Source organism: Lacerta agilis, chromosome 12, assembly GCF_009819535.1.
Source record: "Lacerta agilis isolate rLacAgi1 chromosome 12, rLacAgi1.pri, whole genome shotgun sequence".
NCBI classification, from domain to species: Eukaryota; Metazoa; Chordata; class Lepidosauria; order Squamata; family Lacertidae; genus Lacerta; species Lacerta agilis.
The window spans coordinates 28,375,594-28,389,918 of NC_046323.1; positions in this window are offsets into that span (position 1 = coordinate 28,375,594).

Sequence of the window (14,325 nt, forward strand, 5' to 3'; positions counted from 1 at the left end):
CCCTGGCTATTGAAATCAGGTGGATGTCATCACTGCACTCTTTTTGCTGCTTGCTAAAAACATTTTTGTTTAGGCAACTACCCAGATACGTATAGCACCGACATGTACTCGAATCTGTTTTTAGCTTATCATTGATATATATTTTTTAAAGAAATGTTTTAAATATCTCTTTTTAACCATTGGAGTATCCACTCTTCCCCCAGTAGCCTCAGAGGCAAGAAGAACAAACAGTTCATATTTTATGGCTTTTTATTCAGTCATCTGGTTGCAAGACAAAAGATCCATATCTCCACACACAGGAGACGGTGGCTACTCCTCTTCCATCACCCACAACATCCTGGAAACCTGCTAGAAGGCACAGGAGTCACATCCCTCTGCATTCTCTGTTCTTGAATGTGGAGGGACCGGTGAGCCCTTGGACTAGGACAGGGCCAGATTTAGGTTTGATGAGGCCCTAAGCTACTGAAGGTAATGGGGCCCTTTATATGTTCAACTGTCCTTTGTTAACAACAAATTGTCGCTGTTTTTTGTGTTGAATATATGCTACACAGTAATTTATGGACCTAATAGGTATCTAAAGTAATTTGCACATGCAGAATGTAAAGGTATAGGGACCCCTCACCATTAGGTCCAGTCGCAGAGGACTCTGGGGTTACGGCACTCATCTCGTGTTACTGGCCGAGGGAGCCGGCGTACAGCTTCTGGGTCATGTGGCCAGCATGACTAAGCCACTGCTGGCGAACCAGAGCAGTGCATGGAAATGCCGTTTACCTTCCCGCTGGAGTGGTACCTATTTATCTACTGTCGGGGTTTGGGTGCTGGAGCTCCTCGTGCACAAACTTGGACTGCTCATGCACGAGGTACCAGTAGCGGGGAAAGCGGCCAGCGTTCCGCGTGCTTTTGAGCACGGGCGCCGGCCAGGTCTCACAATCTGAAGGTTGAATAAGCCGGGTGATGACTCCGAAGGTGCATGAGTTCTGAATTGCCTCTTAAAGAAAAATGTTGCCTCAAGAAATAGTATATGCCCTGACTCTGAATAGATAGATCAACTTAAGGAAATTAAAATTTTTATTCTAAACCTTTTACTCCCTCTTTTACCCCAAAGAAAGACAGACACCGGTTATATCTTTAGTGGCCTTGGCAGAACCCGCGTAGGCTCGTCCCCTAAGCTAAGTTCTCCTAGACTCAAAGTCCCTGCGCGCCCAATCTTCCGCGAGGCTAACTAATTAAACTAAAACCGAAATATCTTCCGCAAGCCTAGCCCTAGGCTAAACCTAAAGAAACCTAACTAAAGCTAAACCGAATGATCTTCCGCGATCTAACTCTAACTAAAGGAAAAACCCATCCAACCCATCCAGCCCGCTCCTAATACCCTTAAACTAAACTTGACTTCAACTAAAACCCAACTAAAGCAAAACGGAAAGAACGTGAATGAACCCAACTGAACGTGCCTAAGCGGGGAGCCTCAGCCTTTTATTTAGGAACAAACGTGACATCATGATCAATGCCTCAACCAATAAAATCACTGTTGCTGCCCTCCAAAAAGGCGGGAAGCAAATTTAACGCTCATTAATAACTTTGAACATGACCGGAACTATAAAATAAAGGCGGATTAATCTCATTGGTGAACCAAACCATTCATTCTTACTTTCACTTTCGCTTTTGCGCGTAGCAATACCAAAAGTAGTTCCTGAAAACCTCATCAAACAAACAAATAAATGTGGATCCTATAGCGGATCCGTGCAGCGTATTCCGACAATCTACTTGCACTTTGATGTGCTTTTGAACTGCTAGGTGGGTAGGAGCTGGGACCGAGCAACGGGAGCTCACCCCATCGTGGGGATTCGAACCACCGACCTTTTGATTGGCAAGCCCTAGGCTCTGTGGTTTAACTCACATCACCACCTGCTGTGTAGGCACCCTATATATAGAAATGAGCAAACTAGTGATATTTTAGGGAGCAGGCTAGCAGGCGGGGCCCATTACTTACATAATAGGAGCCTACACAACACAAAACACTTTTGCTTTATGTAGGTTTTATTTTATTTGTTTTTTTATCTTATATTTTGGAAATGTAATCCAGGTGTGGTTTTTTCCCTTTAATTTTTTTGTGGCCCCCAAGAGAGTGGGGCCCTAAGCTATAGTTTGTTTAGCTTATATGTAAATCTGACACTGGACTAGGAGGGTCTCCCATACTCTCCAGGGAGGTCTCTGCTGTCTGCTCTCTAACTTCCCCTCCCTCATCCTGCACTATCTCGTAACTAGGGATTTCCTCATTCAGCTGTGCATCATCCCTGTCTCCCTCTCCTCCTGAAACTGCTGGAGGGCAAAACTTCCCACTCCTCCTCCTCTTCTGGCTCATTTCCCATTCCTCCTGTTCAGACCAGTCCCGGACACCAGCTTTAGTGATTAATTTATTATTGTTTTCTTTTTGTAAATCACTTTGATGTTTTCAGTGGTTTTTTCACAATCAAGTAGCATATAAATTTTATGCAATAAACTGGGCAAATATAAGACATCCTGATTCAACTGAGCACCAGCTTGGTTCAGAAGAAGAAGAAGAAGAAGAAGAAGAAGAAGAAGAAGAAGAAGAAGAAGAAGAAGAAGAAGAAGAAAGAGGTGGCATCCAGACAATACCTTTTTCTTTGTTGAACCAAAGATAAAACAGTCTGAAAATGTTAGTCGTTTTTCATTATTATTATTTTAAAAAGCACATGATGGCTGCTTTGTTTTTACACCATTTTACAAAGACCTCGACTAGGCGAACTGAGAGACAGATATTGATGACATCATAACAAGCGTCAGCTGGGTCAAGGTCAGGACAAGGTGCCCTCGCTCCCATCTGTGATCAATATCCCCAAGGCTTCATTGAGAGCTCTTTGTCTCGATAAGAAGCTTTTTCTAATGAGAAAGTGATTTTTCACGTGACATATGAGATTTCGCCACACAGCTCTGATGCAGCCCAAACAAAGCCAAATGTTTGCTACACGGTTGCCTAGACCAGCTGATTAGCAGCTAATAAGCTTGGGAGCGCAACCTGACAGGTCCCCTTTCATGACAAAAGAGCCGGTCACAGAGTGAGATTCAAAGCGGACCCATTCCCCATCATCAAAGAGTTTGGGCTGCATTTGTAGAGCAAAAACAAAAAGCGTGGCGCTTGATACTTCCCTATTTCTATTTCTATGAATAACACCCCGTCTAAGGCTGCCTTGGCCGAGGTTTCAATTTAGTAAGAGCTTATCTGGCCTGCGTGAACCTTCTTGACCCCTCATGACTATTTCCGGTCTGCCATATGGATCATACTGCACAGACCACTATGAATGGGTCACAGTGTTGCAGCGATGGAAATTGTGAGCCCCCACACCCCTATTAATGTGGAGCAGCCTGTATGTGGGGAGCAGCTTGAGGTTAATGGTAAAGACAACAGGGCTATGGACGTGAGGTCTCCCCGCTCCCAAAGTTCTGACATTAATGTGAAATGGGTCCTTTACAATACACCCATACAAGCGTAGGCCCCCTTTCACACTAACGCTAAACACAATGGCCAGGATACCAGGTCCAGTCGATGGGAGGGGGGGGCTTGAGCAACTGCTCCCCACTTATGCATTCAGCTAGTGAGGGGGGGCTGGACTTGTGTAGATCTCCCCCTCACTCACACTATATTTAATTAGGATATATATATATATATATATATATATATATATATATATATATACACATCCTAATTAAATATAGTTATCCTAATTAAATCTATATCTATATCTATCCATCTATCTATCATTTATCTATCTATCTATCTGTCATCTATCTATTGTCTGTGTATATATATATATATATATAATTTGATTTTACAAGTGTAGAATTATAACAAAACAATATACACATCCATATTTAGAGATTTCTCTGAATCTCCAGACTTCCCACCTTCCTCTCCATGGGTCTTATTGTCAACCTTTTCATAATAATAATAATAATAATAATAATAATAATAATAAATTATCTGGGCAGCTCTCAACAGAATACTAAAAACACGGTAAAAGATCAAACATTAAAAACTCCCCTAAACAGGGCTCCTTTCAGAGGTCTTCTAAAAGTCAGATAGTTGTTTATTTCTTCGCCATCTGATGGGAGGGAGTTCCACAGGGTGGGCACCACTACCGAGAAGGCCTTCTGCCTGGTTCCCTGTAACCTCGCTTCTTGCAATGAGGGAACCGCCAGAAGGCCCTCAGCGCTGGACTTCAGTGTCCGGTTTGAACAACTATTTCATTGTCCATATTTTACATCTTTCCATATTGTCCATGATGTATGCTACATTACAAGTGTTATTAAAATCCTGCTAATGGTTTCGTCTGCTTACAGTGGTCTCCCAGATAAATTGTAAATTTTCCCCATTCTTTATGAAAGTTTTGGTCCTCTTGGTTCCTGAGCTTTCCAGTCGGTGTTGCCATTTCAGCATACTCCACCAGCTTGAGTTGCCATTCCTCTCTGGTAGGGACTTTATCTTCTTTCCATCTTTATTTAATTATGATTTTAAACCTCAAGTAAGCATGCAGTTGCTGGGGTAGGAGAAAGAGATGCTGCATTAAGCAGTGCTGGGTACCGTGTTGCTAGCATGCTCCCTGCAATGGATTAAAAAAAATCCATTTAAAAACTCCTTGTTTGGCCACAGACCTTATATGAAGGGTCAGAATTATTTACTTTCTTTTTAAAATCTTCTAGAAAAAGATGGCTGGTGGAGCATGGGCAGTCTTATGAGGAATCCTAGAAATGACTGACTCTCGTTGTATGGATGCCTACCAGCACTGTTCCTTAACTAGCCATCAAGCCATCATCATTACAGCCTCATGGATGCTTAACTTCCAAAGCGAAATTCAACCAATATCTCATTTTTTAACAGATTGAAAAGTGCCAGTAGCATTTTAAAAAAGAAACAGTCTCTGGTGCTACCCAAGCCTGAGAATATTATATAAGAGAGAGAGAAGCTATCCGCTTGGGATAATGCTTCCCATGGAACAGATTTCTAAAGAAGGAAGTATTCAATTTTCAAAATAAGACCAGAAATTCAATAGCACACAAGACTTCATTAAACAGGTATACTTTTTTCTGCTCAACACCTGGTCCTTCTTCCATAAGGTTGCTTTCAAAAGAGCATGGTGCTGTGGTTTATATCATTGCATTATTGTCAGAAACTCTGTTAGGTCATGCAAAGCGAGTTGCATTTTAGCTGTAGCTCTGCAAATCCAAAAGAGGAATGAGTCCGACGTCTGCAAGCAACCATACATGTCTGACAACATGTGATTCCTAAAGCACTTCACTGACATGATCCAAAGATGATGATGATGATGATTATTATTATTATTACCCCGCCCATCCGGCTAGGTCCCCCAAGCCACTCTGGGCGGCTTCCAACAAATATTAAAATACATTATGAACCATCTGAAAGCCAAAACAGGTAAATGAGTAATTGATTAAGTTAGGGGATTTGTCTTTTTCCTCAAAGAGAGCCCTCCGAAGGCTGCTTTACATAGGAACCAAAGTAAGGAAAATGTTGCTGTAATAGTATGCCACTAATGCAGCCCATGTTTTGTTAGCCCAAAAATGGAAAACAAGTGAGGTCCCAACTAAAGAAGAATGGTAACTTAAATTGACGGAATATGTGCAGCTTGTGGACCTAACACACAGAATAGGAGAACAAGAAGAACATATGTTTAAAGAAGATTGGAAAATGTTTATTGAATATATGGGGGGGGGGAATTGTCTACACTTGAAAACGTTGGCAGCATTCAGATCACTTCAACAGTGTAAATCAGTTTTGATGGATGCAATAATGGAATACTGAATGGTTTAGTTTATATAAAATATGCAGGGATTTATGTTATGCAAAAATGAACCATGGAAAGAGAAGAAGGGATTTTTTTTGATATTTTAAGGTTGTTTAAATGAATATTCCAAATTTTAAAACAGAAAAATTAATAATAAAAATTATTAAAAAAATAAAATGTTGCTGTAATGAAGACTTAAGGGTCCTCATGGCAAAAGACAAATCCTATTCATATCTTCTCTAAGTGAGTAGATAACTGAACAGGGCTACAAAGGGAATTTGGTTTGACCACACTAGTGAGTCAGAAATCACCTCTAGAGGAGGACTCCTATGCATGCTCCTGGCAATATATGGTACATCCAAGCATAAGTGAAAGATGGAGATATATCGCAAAGGCTGCTCCCAGTCTATCCAGTCTAACTTGTGTCCTATGTTTGTTGTTTTTACAGGAACTAGATCCAAATTGGGTGAATCCACAGATAAATCTTTGAAATATGAAAGTGCATGTTGGGTGCATTCAAATCAATTGTTCAGATCTGGAGTACACATCAATATTTGTATTAAACAAGGTGTGTAGTTCAGGGCGCAGTAGTGGTTCACCATCTGGAAATAACCTTAGCACCAAAGTGTGTCTCGTCCCAATTTTGTATTTTTTCAAATGCCAGGTAAAGCCCATCTTTTTTGCTGGACTTCTTAGTGGCTGACAGTTTGTCATTTTTATGGTGTTTTAAATTATGCAATTGATGCAATTTATGGGAATTGTTTTAATGTTTGTGTTTATTATGTATTAGGCAATAATATACTGGTCACTTATCTTGCATAGATGATGCAGATAACACAACCTTTGGTCAAATACAAATCACACAAAAAAACATTCAAGCCAGTGTAATAAGGTAGCCTTTCCGGTATCTGAGCTTTCCCAGGACAGAATAAAAACAATTCCTTCCAGTAGCACCTTAGAGACCAACTAAGTTTGTTATAGGTATGAGCTTTTGTGTGCATGCACACTTCAAGAGCCAGTGTGGTGTAGTGGTTAAGAGCAGTAGTCTCGTAATCTGGTGAACCGGGTTCGCGTCTCCGCTCCTCCACATGCAGCTGCTGGGTGACCTTGAGCTAGTCACACTTCTCTGAAGTGTCTCAGCCCTACTCACCTCACAGAGTGTTTGTTGTGGGGTAGGAAGGGAAGGCAGAATGTTAGCCGCTTTGAGACTCCTTCGGGTAGTGAAAAGCGGGATATCAAATCCAAACTCTTCTTCTTCAAGTGTGCATGCACATGAAAGCAGGACAAAGCTTCTAAGTATGATTAGATTGTGCAGGTGAGACAGGGGTTTCCTAGGACACTTATCTATGTTTATTTACTGCAATAAAAGAAGAAGAAAACCAGCTATTGTCTTGTTGGGCTGTGTATGTGATAAAGGGGAGCTATACTGGGGTGAAGGTGTCTTCTTCCATTTGTCCCCGTGTCAGTTTTAGTTTATTGGTTAATTTTTCTAGTAAGGCTGTTTCCCAAACTATTTGATAACATTGATCCTAACAGGTCTCTCCAGTGTCTGCCTATGATGTTTCTGGTTGCTGAGAGTAGGTGGGTTATGAGGTCTTTGTGACGTGAAAAAAAAATGAAACAATTTGACTTTTGGGTTACTATTGCTTGTTTGCAAAGTGAAGGTCAAGGGATGCTCTAAGCCTTTCCATCTGTTTACTAAGAAGACATTAAAGGTAAAAGGTAAAGGGACCCCTGACCATCAGGTCCAGTCGTGTCCGACTCTGGGGTTGCGGCGCTCATCTCGCTCTATAGGCCAAGGGAGCCGGCGTTTGTCCGCAGACAGCTTCCAGGTCATGTGGCCAGCATGACAAAGCCGCTTCTGGCGAACCAGAGCAGCGCACGGAAACGCCGTTTACCTTCCCGCTGGAGCGGTCCCTATTTATCTACTTGCACTTTGATGTGCTTTCGAACTGCTAGGTGGGCAGGAGCTGGGACCGAGCAACAGGAGCTCACCCCGTGGCAGGGATTCAAACCACCGACCTTCTGATCAGCAAGCCCTAGACATTAGCTCACATATAATAGGCAATAAGTGTAGTTTGCATGACTCTTGCAGGAAAAGGCCCTTGAACAGTCATGCTTCAGCATCCTACATTAGTTGGAATCTATAAGTGGCTTTCAAGGGTAACTCCAAAACCGAGTGCATTGCAGTAAATTACCCTGGAAGCAAGAATCAAAGTGGAGAGATGGAAAGTTGTGAGGCAGCCATTCCAGCAAATGGCCTGATGTTTACTGAGCTGTCTATGTACTACAACAGCCTTTAATGCTGCAATAACAAATGCTGCACAACGAAGACAATGGCAGCCCTCAGCACCTTTAACCAACAACACTTCCCAGAATTCTTTGGGGGATGCCGTTAGTGTTTAAACTGGTATTATGCTGCTTTAAATGTAAAGTGCAGATGGGGCCTTAATAGTGGATTTCTCTCTTTTTCTTTCAAGACTGGTCTAGAAGTTCCTCGGGTCAAGCTCAGGGCACAGGAAATCCCCTGCACACACCAGTTACAGTGGGAGGCCAGCTTTCTGAGTGCAGTTGCAGTTCATAGCTCCACATCAAAAGGAAGGAAAAGCTAACTTTTGTCTCTGGAAATTGAATCATTTGTTGTCAAAGATTGAGAAAGAAGCCAGAACAGTTGGTAATTTATGTGCACTGGTGCCTGCACTCCTTAGAAGTTGTTTGAATTAAACATTGGCAAGCAAGGGAAAATCAATAAGGTTGTTTAAATGGTTTCAAAGGGATCATTGTGATGACTGAATATTACCTTCTCACTCTGTGTGAGTGTGAGCGTGTGTGTGCACGCAACAGCTGGCTATTTTCAGAGCATGTCTACTAAATAAAGTTATTCAGGATGAGAGTTCAGTTAAAGACAGGACCACTCCCATTTCCATTTTCCCCATTTCCGTTTCCTGTATTAATTCCTGCCAAATAAACATGCCCAATGCGATGGGAGTTTCAAACGGCTCTAACTCCTTTCTTGCCAAAATTACAAAATCTAACCAATGTCATTTCTTATTATTTATTGAACTTATTCCCCCCCCCCATCCTCCACAAGGAGCCCAGGGTGGCAAACAGATATTCAGTTTTAAAACAAGGCAGTAACATTCTAAAACAGATCAAAACAAACAATTACAATGAAAAACATCTAAATTCCATTACAGTTTGAAACATTCTAAAAGCAATTGCTATTAAAACCTGCTTCCATCCAATGATCTTGAGGTTGCCAGGAAAAGTTTTATTCAGCCACCAAATGCCTGGGTAACCAGGAATGTTTTCAAACTCCTCCTGAAAGTTAATATTGATGGAGACAGGCACACCTCACTAGGGAAGGCATTGCACCCCCAGCAAACCATTGCTGGAAAGGGCCTTATAGTTCGTATGGCATTTGAAAATGAATAAACCTTGCAATATACAGGGGGTGGAGTTAAAATGATTATAGAACCAGTAAGATGAAAGTGAAGATTCATGAATTTTTACCCCATTACTCTCCCAATAAGGTTAGCAAGAACACAACAGAATACAAAAAGGTGTCATAATTGAGCTTGGAATTAACCAAGGCATTTTCGCATATTTTTGGGAAATAGTTTGCTTTGCCAAGCCCAGTTCTGAATGGGTGTGTGTGTGTGTGTGTGTGAGAGAGAGAGAGAGAGAGAGAGAGAGAGAGAGAGAGAGAGAGAGTGAGAGAGAGAGAGAGATCAACAGTTGTGTCTGGCTACAATGGATATAATTTCTGTTGCAATCCCAGGGCTCACTGTGTGAAGCCAGGAGGAAAAACTGCCAGAAAAAGTCAAGTTCCAGTTCCCAAGCACCAAAGTTCCACAGAAGAGGCCTTTTTTATTTTTTCCAGTTACTGTTGCACAACTACAGCTTTATTAATTTCTTAGTGGTTCATGCTGAATCAAACTTCTGGCTAGTTTTACACATTTCTTTTTACTAGTGATGTCACCAACGACCAGTTATTTGGTTTGGAATATGAATTTGTCTAGCTCACAGTTATTGACTGCAATGCAAATTTCACCCAACCTGTTTCACCCAAAAGTTCTTTTCCGGCTTGGAAAACTTAGGCTCAACAAATGTGTGGTCAGCATTCAAGCTTCAGTGAGCTTCTTTCTCCTTAGTTTCACTGTTGCTTTTGTAGAACTCAGCAGAGAGGAATTAGATGGCTTTTATTGGCTCTGGCTCCCCCTACTGTTGACCTCCTGCTTTACACACTGCCAGTTCCAAGGCTGCCGCCACTGATATGGGACTTAAGTCCCTTGTTGTATCCAGTCATATAGGGCAGATAGTTTTATGGTATCCTTGGTTTCTGTTTAATTACAGCGGAATAGTTTTTTAAGCAACAAACACTCATCACCAGGCTTCCACAAACTCGGCCCTCCATGTGTTTTTTGGCCTACAACTCCCACGATCCCTAGCTAGCAGGACCAGTGGTCAGTGATGATAGGAATTGTAGTCTCAGAACATCTGGAGGGCCGAGTTTGAGGAAGCCTGCTTATCACCATCATTGCAGGGTAAGCTTCCTTCAAAGTAAATAACAGCAGGATGTATACAAGCACATAGTAGTCAATTTCTATCCCTTAGGTTTTCTACTAAAATATAAATGTTCAATGTTATAGCATTAACGATATAAATTTTATGCTCCTTCAAATCTGTAGATTAAGGATGATTTTGTTGATTGTGGTCTACACATCTCAACACTAGTGCTACATGTGTTTTGTACAAACATGCCATAATCTGTCATAACTTCAAAACAATGGAGTCTAACAGCAGAAAAGGTGAAAAATCCTCATGGTTTACAAATGTTGACTTGAAAAATACTATTGGTGATAATAAATGTTAATATCTGGATAGTCTTATGTGTGACATTTTCCTTCACAAGTCACGCGGTTATCAGAAGTTAATCCTGTCGAGAAACTAATCAAGGAAGGTGTTACACAAATGCAAAACATATGATTAAACTGGGGGAAAGGCAAATCTCATGAAAAGAATGGAATATTATAATGAAATTGCCACTGAATGGAGATGTGAGGGCTTCAAGCTCAGTTTAATTAGGCCATGGAGAGGAATCCCCTAAGACAGACAAGAATTGAACAGCTAATAATCAGTTTGTTCTTTACTGATTACCAGCTAATCATGCCCTAAACACAGTCCTATTTCCCCTCTTGCATGATGAATATATTTCCAGGAGTTTCTTTTAATCTCTTAAATTTTATGGCACACAAGTCCTAATCAGCTAATATCAAGAACTTCAACAATCTTGAGAAGGCCACCTATTGTTTTTGGAGCAAATATTTACATCCTTCTCTGTGTAAAATTGGTAACCACTGTCTGTAGTAGCATGAAGTGATGAGAAGAGCATGGGATTTCAGCTTGCAAATTGTTCACTGTAAATATTATTTATGCGCATGAATCCAGCGTACATGTAAAGTCTCACTTACATCTGTTTCTGCTTACATGTAATAACTGTGGCTTTGCTAATACTCTCCTTTTCAAATATGTTTAAACAGTTCATACTTTAAGGATGTCCACTACTATGGGTTTTAATGGGCACTGAATGTAGATTGTATCATTGGGTGGGTTGTTCAAAGCAAATATAACATTAAATGATAACTCTGAGCAGGTTGTTCTTTTCAATATAAAGAAGGTTTCATGTAACGAGAGATGCATGAAGTATTTCGATTTCTGTGAATTGCAATGTGAACTGATCTGATCCACACTTTACGGACTCATTTGTGGATTGGGATGGAATTCTTGGATTCAGCTACATCCGTCACAATAATATGTTTTGAATGTGTTATAAACATCCAACACCAGATGGCCAGAGAACAAAAAGGAGTTTATATGGATTTTTACATAGGACCCCCCCTTTTGTTGTAACAATTTAATTTCTGACTTATTTATAGCATTTTTTAACCTGTGTCTAGATCCACCCCTTGTTTGGAGTTTGCATTGCTTCTTTTTGGCTCAAGAATTACACCAATACATATTACAAAATGTTTATTTTACACTGAAATGTGTTTGGAAATGTATGCATTGAGATAAAATACATATTTAGCGGTTTATTTTTTGACAGATTCAAAAGCAATAAAATACATATTCAAATAAGAATTTAAGTCACTTTGCATTTGTAAATCACTTTGAGTCATTTTAATGAGTATAGCAATGAATAAAAATAATGAATAACAATAACTTTTTTCAAAAAAAGAGGCTCAGATTAATGCAAAAATAAGATGGATCAGAGTTAGGAATGAACACCTTTGAAAATGACATAGTTTAGAAACAGACTGATCTGTTCACCCCTTGTTCATACTTGGATTCCTTCCATCATTTGCTTGGTTTTCCTCTGAGTTTAAGAGACCATTCCTGAAATTTGTCATGCATAAAGGGGTTAGAAGATCTATCGAAATGGAGGAATAGGTTTAGGGACTTCCGGTTTGGTGCCGGTGATGGCGGACGGGAGCTGAAGAGCTCCGGTTCCCCAAGGGGTGATAGGGGTTTCCGTGCCTGCGCCGCGGGCCCCTTAAAGCCACGGGAAGAGCGTCCCGTGGACCATGGTCTTGTGGGCTCCAGACGTGCCGCCCCCGCTCTCGATTGACCCTCGTAAGGGGGAAAATCGAGCGAGCGAGGCAACGGCACGGAGCTGAAGAGACGGCTGCCCCGGGGGAACAAAGCAGCGATTCCGACTCATCCGAGCACCCAGCACTTCCTAACTAGCTTACGCAAAAGAAGCTCTGTAAGTAATACATTTGATTGACTTTGAGAAAGAAGGAAAATTTTAAACTTGCGGAGAGAGTTTGAAAAGGAAGCCCGCTCTCTTTAGACTGCTTAACAGTGGAGGTAACGGCAAAGGAGCTAAGCCGCGACTAACGGAAAAAGTTTGCAAGTTTTGCGGAACTTTCTAAAAGTGGATTAAAAGTTGTTAAAACTGTTTTAAAAGACTTAAGACTAAGGTTTTGGGCAAGAGAAGACACCGCTCGCCCTCTGGATTGGGATTCCGGGTCGGTAGCGGGCTGCGATATTGTGTTGCCATTTTTTTCGTTTGTAACTGTTTTACCAGCGGAGACATTTTAACTTCTTTGTGGCTGGCTGCAGCCTTTGTCTGAACTTGGTGGATACACTGCAAGGGAATAGTACAATACTGCTTGGGACTGATTTAAGGACTGACTTTCTCTGACTTTTCTTGACTTTTGAAGAACTTTAAGAACTTTTTTAAGTAATTGAAATTACAGCCTAAGGATTGAACTGTTGGTTGAAACTGCATGAGACTCCTGGCTCTGTTGTCTCTTTGTTCTCTGATAAGTCTGTTAGCCACCTGGTGTTGACGTGTGGAACTGTTGTCCTTCCCTGTGAATGTCTGAGACAGTCACAATAACAAAGGAGGTGACCTTGAAACACCAGCTGCAGGGTGTTTTGGATATGTATGATAGCACTAGATCCAAAAGAAAATCTTCAATAAGTTTAACTACACAGGAACAGATGGCAGCAGCTATTGAAAAACTAACTGCCAGCATTGCAGAGGTGACAGAAGGATTGAAAAAAGTTTCTGAAGAAGTGAAGCAAACGCAGATTTCAGTGAATACTACAGTAAATACAGCAACAGATAAATTACAAGCAGAAATTAAGGACGCCACCCAAAAATTGGAAAAATCCATTGGCACAATCGAGGAAGGAGTCAAAAGAAATAGAGAAGAAATTGATAAGATTGGACAAGAGGTAACAGTTTTAAAGAAGGAAACAGAGGAATTTAAAGAGGTGAAGGAGAAAATAAAGACGGTGGAGGCGAAATTGGACAATATTGATTTGGAGAAAATTGAAAAAATTGGAACACAGCAGAAGAGTGTGGAAGAATCTCTTGCGTTTCTTCAACTTCGACAGAGGGAGGGGAACATCCGTTTGAGAGGCCTCCCAGAATTGGAACAAGATAGCCTGAAAGCATTTATAGTAAGTGAATTCTCAAAGCACTGGCATTTGGAGGAGGAAGACGTCTCAGCACTCATAGTGAAGGCCTTCAGATTTGGACCAAGAGGAAAGAAAGGAACCAAAGGAGTTAGTGACTGCTTGATTGTTTTAAACAGCAGATACCAAAGAGACTACTTCTTGGACCTACATTACAAGAAAAACCTAGTGGTACAGCAGAACAAAGTGATACTTTTTAAGGACATCCCCAAATACTTCTTGGACAAAAGAGTATTTTACAACGATTTGGCATCGGAACTAAGAAGAAGGAGTATTCCCTTTAGCTGGGAATTTCCAGAGGGCCTTGCTTTCACATTTAAAGAAAAGAGGTTTAGGATAAAGTCCCCGGCTGAGAAACAAAAATTTCTGGACAAACACTTGGAAGATTTCAAAGGAACGGCATTAGATCCAGCTACATTTTTTCAGATTCCAGGATTGTTCCCACCGCCAGGGACACCTAGACCAGACGGCTCCAAGGATTCAGAAGAAGACAAGAAAGCGGAGGCATCTG